Here is a 6,000-nt window from a genome sequence, read left to right as displayed (position 1 = left end):
GGGGGATAGCCCTACTCCATTGCTCAGATGGTCTTCTTGTAGCCACCATAGAAGCTGGATCCGTACTTCCACCGGGAACTGGAGGCGGACGGTGTAGTCCTGGGACATCGGATTCCATCGTGACACTAGGGAATGTTGTAGTGGTCGCATATGGGCCATTGCCCATGGTACGACTTCTAGGGTTGATGTCATGAGGCCGAGTACTTGGAGGTAGTCCCATACCGTAGGGCGAGCACCGTTCAACAGTTTTCTCAACTGTTCCATCAATTTCCTTCTCCTTGTAAAGGGAAGGACGACCTTGTCCTGTTGGGTGTCAAACCGGACTCCCAGATATTCTAGAGATTGGGAGGGCTGCAGCCAGCTCTTGCTTGTGTTGATGACCCACCCAAGGTTTTGCAGTAGGTTCTTGACTCTGGAGGTCACCTGATAACTTGCTTCTGGAGATTTTGCTCTGATCAGCTAATTGTCCAGGTACGGGTGTACGAGGATTCCTTCTTTCCTCAGTGTTGCTGCCACTACAACCATGATCTTGGTGAATGTCCGAGGTGCAGTGGCTAGTCTGAAGGGTAGCGCTCGGAACTGGTAGTGGTGGTCCATGATCGTGAAGTGTAAGAATCACTGGTGGTCGAGATGGACCGGGATGTGGAGATGGGCTTCTGATCGATCCAGGGAGGTCAGAATTTCTCCCGGCTGTACCGCCCTTATGACCGAGCATAGGGTTTCCATGTGGAAGTGTAGTACCCTCAGGTAGCGGTTGACGGACTTGAGGTCCAAAATGGGCTGGCACGTTCCCTCTTTCTTGGGGATGATAAAATAGATGGAACAGTGCTCAGTATTTTGTTGGTGCGTGGGCACCGGTGTTATAGCCTTTAGGGCGAGCAATTTTGTCAGTGTGGTTTCCACTGTCGTCCTTTTGGAGGGGGAGTGGCAAGGGGATTTCACAAATTTGTCTGGAAGGGTGCTGTGGAAGTCCAGATAGTATCCCTCTCGAATGATGTCTAGGATTCACTTGTCCGACATTATCTCGACCCATCTTTGGTAGAATAGGGCAAGTCTGCCCTCTATTGCTTCTTCCTGTGGATGGGTCTGTTGGTTCTCATTGTGGGGTGCAGCTGGGGCCTTGACCTGAGTCGGCTCCCCTTTTGTTGGATTTGTTCCGAAAGGGCTGGCCCCTGCCTGTGGGACGAGGTGCTTGGGATGTATTTTTGTACAGTCTGAAACGCTGTGATCCTCTGCCCTTGGATGTTTGGGGAGAGGGGCGTTTGCTTCTTTTGTTCTTGTCCTCCGGTAGCCGAGGTACTGGGGATTCACCCCATTTGTCAGCTAACTTCTCCAGTTCGCTTCCGAACAGAAGGGCTCCTTTTCAGGGCATTCTTGTGAGCTTTGTCTTGGAGGTCGCATCGGCTGACCAGCTTCGGAGAGTTGCCGTCTGGCTGTCACAATGAATGAGATGCCCCTGGCTGAGGTGCGCACCAGGTCGTAAGTTGCATCCATGAGGAAGGATATCGCTGGTTCTAATGTTTCAACAGGCGTGGTAGCATTCCTGGCCAGTGACAAGTAGGCATGTGTCACCACGGCACAGCAGGCAGCGATCTGCAGTGACATAGCTGCTACATCAAATGACTGTTTAAGGATGGATTCCTGACGTCTGTCCTGGGCATCGAGTGCTGCTCCTCCTTCGACTGGAATGGTAGTGCGCTTTGTGACAGCGCAGACCATGACGTCCACTTTGGGGAACACCAGGAGTTCTTTGGCTGAGGGTTCCAGTGGGTATAGGGCCTCTAGGGTCCGTCCTCCTTTGAAACTGGCCTCCGGAGCATTCCATTCCAGATCGATCAGTTGTTGTACGGCTTGTAGCAATGGGAAATGGCGTGAGGCATGACGGAGCCCGACCAGAAGAGAGTTCATCTTAGGTTCAGCTGTGGCGCTTGTTCCTGGGATGGCCAGCTCCTTCAGGCTCAGAGACACGAAGTCTGGTACCTAGTCTTTGGAGAAGAAACGCACCATGGTTCAGTAAGGTTCCGTTCCTGGAGGGATTTCCCCTTCCTCTAGGGAGTCTTTATCTTCCTCCGAGGTGTCCGTGTCCCCTAAGGCGAGTCACATCTCTGGGAGGCCGAGAGGGACCTGGGAGGTTTGGGTTCTCTGGTGGAGGCTGTGGCTGTGTTTGCGGTTGCTGATTGCACCTGGCCGAAGGTTTGCAGACCTTTAAAGAATTCTACCCAGGAAAAGGTTCCTGGGTCTATATTGAACCCAGCGGAGTTCCCCCAAGGGCCCAGTCTGAGAAGGGGCCGAGCTGGGGATAGAGAGGTCTGGGGTACTATCGGTGGAGCTGGATTCCTGTACTGTCAGAGGGGGGCCTTGTCCCGGTTCCCCCAGAGCCACCTCGCACTGTAGGCACAGGGCAGTAGCCTCTTCGTGTTGCGCAGCTCTTAGGTGGCAGGCTGGGCAGAGGGCTTGTGCCTTGGCTTTCTTGGCTGGTGGTGCCATGGTTTGTGCACGTCGGGGTGTTCGAAACTGGTCTGTGCGTTTGAATGCATATGCCGGGAGGCTTAGATATGCGCTCCGGGTGCTTCGAGGATGTGCGTGCAAGCTGTGAAGGTATGCGTGCAGGCTGCTATGTGCGCTTACAGAGATGCGCACAGGCTTAATTTGTGCGCCCGGCACCCTCGTGCGCGTCGCTGTGCACACGGCCCAGATGATGCATGCGCCGCTGTGCGCACAGGTGGGTTATGCGCCTGGCTCACTGCTGTGCGCCCAGCTCAGTTAAGCTGACAGTACGGTGATCAAGGGGGGAAAGTGGTGCTGACGACCACATAGACAAGATGGCGACCCCTCCGGAGGATCTCCATGCAGGAGGACCCTCGTGCCGGATCGGTGTCTAGCCTGGACGGAGCCGATCAACCCGATAGAACAGATGCTGGCTGGTGATCTGTGCAGCTATCCGAGCCTCAGAGACCGGAGACTTTAAGAAAAGTTCTCTCTTACCTTGTCTCGGCGTTTCCCGGTCTCGGGCCGAGCGGTCTCCGGCTGCGGGGGGAGAGGGAAAAATACCTTCACCGCCACGCTCTGTATTGCACCCGCTGCCTCTCAGCCACTCCCATTCCTGGGGGCCAAGTCCACGCCGGAAACTGGCTACTGGACCGAGGCTTACCTCTGAGGGATCTCGGAAATCGCGTCAGGAATTCTCGACTAGGGGAGGGACCCTTAGGTACCACCGCAGGAGAGCGGAGCTCATCTGTAGAGGTAAGATTATTTCTTCTTTGTTTTGGAATTTTCTTCTTTGGTTTGGATTTTCTAACTCTGTGCAAGCGCGTGTATAGTTCTTTACTGCTAAGGAGACTGAGAAATACTGAAGAGCAGAGCTTCCTGCATGGGTATATGTAGTACTGACGTCAGATTGAAATCTGACTCAGTCTCCAACTATCAAGAGCACACTATACCCATTGGTCCTGAGTCCATCTGCTACACACTAGGAAATATGGTTTTAAAATGAGTATACATGGAATAGATTTGCATACAATGGAGGCAATGCATGCAACTGTCTCATGTATATTCACTGGGATATCCTGAAATCCTGACTGGCTAGGTGTCCTAAGGACTGGGTTGGGAACTCCTGAACTAGAGGATGGGGGTGGCAGAAGGTGGCCAATGAGATTGTAATGTCACCCCCAAGCAATACAGAAAGTGAGTGGAGAAAATAAAAATCAATCAGCTCAATATTCCACACTTAAGGAAAGGAGCAGAACAGGTGACTAGGAAGAGCAGCAAACCAAGAGAAAAGTTGGAAAGCTATGGCCAATAAAATTCCAGACTTTCAGGCCCTAGTGGTGGAAGTGGACTTGGATATTGTGGCTATTACAGAGACATGGTTCAATGAGTCCCATGATTGGGATATGGCCATCCCAGGCTATAACTCAAGGAAGGGCAGAGAGGATTGAAAAAGGGGGGGAGTAGTAGCTCTTTATGTCAAAAACAATATCCAAGCAACGGAAATGCCAGTGACTTGGGGTAGGGAAGAAGCATTATGAGCTGTGCTTAAAAAAAAAAGATGGTGCTTCCATTTACAGTGGTGTGGTGCGGTGTACAAGCTTCTGATTCAAATAGAAGAACTGGACAGAGATCTGGTCAAAGGCATCCAAAAAGGTGAGGAAGAAAGAAGTGTTGCTTGTTGGAGATTTTAATCTGCCAGATATGGATTGGAGCATCCCTACTGCAGAATTTGCAATTAGTAGATAGGGACTTTGCTTAAACAAATGGTAACGTAACCAGAGAGGGAGGGATCAATAATCCACCTAGTACTCACAAATGGGGACAATATCTGTAAAGTCCGGATAGGTGCTCACCTAAGCACCAATGACAATAAGATGGTATAATTCAATATCACAGCCAGGATACAGAGAAGTCACATGAAGATCCAAATTTTGAATTTCAAAAATACAGACTGTGTCAACATAGTGATGTACCTGGAGGAAGAACTAGAAAATGGATGAGGTGAAACAGTGAGCCAAACGAAAAGGAACTACTACAAAGGCAACAAATCTATATGTTAGAAAAGTAACCAAAAGTAAGAGGAAAAAGAAATCAATCTGGTTCTCAAAAGAAGTGGCTGAAAATATAAAAGCAAAAAGAACAGTTTTCAAGAAGTACAAAGGATCCCAGAAAGAACATAGGGAAGAATACCTGGTGACGCTAAGGGAGACGAGGAAAGAAATCAGGAAAGCAAAAGGTCCAGTGGAAGAAAGGATAGCCAAAGAGGTAAAGCAAGGTGACAAAATATTTTTAAAATATAATCAGAGAAAGGAGGAAGGCCTGAGGTTTTATAGCACAATTGAAAGGTGACAAGGAACAACATGTGAAGAAAGATGAATATATTTCTGCTACATTAAATGCTTTAGTTCTGTGTTCTCTAAAGACCCTCGAGGACTGTTGCTAATTGGCAAGACCATGGAAGGGAGTGGGATAGATGCAACCCCATTTACAGAAGATAATATTTATTTTATTACTTAGTGCTTTTTTATACCGGCATTCATGATAGATATCATATCATGTCGGTTTACAAATAACAGGGTTGAGACCTAACTAACTATTAACATGGTATAGAGAAGACATAAGTTACAATGAACAGGTGTGCCATAACTGGGAAGAGGAAAATAAAGCAGACAGTAACTGGATACCTGTATCAAATATTTACAAATTGTTGAGTAATCGATCGTAGTCGCCGAGGGGGCTCCGTGGTTTATGGAAAGGCCTGTTTAAACAACCACGTCTTGAGCCTTTTTCTGAAAGTCAGCAGGCAAGGTTCTTGTCTGATACATGGGAAGAGCTAGAAAAACAAAATGGACAAGGCCATAGGGCCAGATGAAGTACATCCCAGGATACTAAGGAAGCTCAGAGATGTGCTGGCAGGTCCGCTGGAAATGGGAGTGGTGCCGCAAGACCGGACAAGAGAAGTTGTGGTCCGGCTTCACAAGAGTGGTAGCAGAGAGAAGGCTGTAAAACTACAGGCCAGTTAGCCTCACCTTGGTGGTGGAAAAATTAATGGAGACTCTTCTGAAGAAAAAGTTAGTGAACTATCTACAATCCGGTGGGTTGCTGAACCAGAGACACTTTGGATTGATTCTTTTGATTGGGTGACTAGAGAATTGGATCAAGGAAGAGTGCTTGATGTGATTTACTAGGATTTTAGCAAAGCTTTTGATATGACTCTGCATTGGAAGCCCATGCATAAAATGAGAATCTTGGGAGTGAGCACCAAGGTGGTGGAGTGAATTACAAACTATTTGACTGACAGGAAATAAATAGTATGTAATGGTATATGGAGCCTTCTCTGAAGAAAGAACTGTGTTGAGTGGAATGCCTCCAGGATCAGTTCGATTCAATACCTTCATGAGCAACATTGTGGAGGGGATAGAAAGTAAAGTTGGCTTAGAGAGAATGAAAAGCAATTTGACTACGCTTCAAACTTTCTTAAAGATTTGCTAGCTGGGATTCAATAACAAG

This window comes from Rhinatrema bivittatum, chromosome 10 (assembly GCF_901001135.1).
Source record: "Rhinatrema bivittatum chromosome 10, aRhiBiv1.1, whole genome shotgun sequence".
Lineage (NCBI taxonomy): Eukaryota > Metazoa > Chordata > Amphibia > Gymnophiona > Rhinatrematidae > Rhinatrema > Rhinatrema bivittatum.
The sequence above is the reverse complement of the archived record's forward strand: the minus strand, read 5'-3'. Positions refer to the sequence as shown.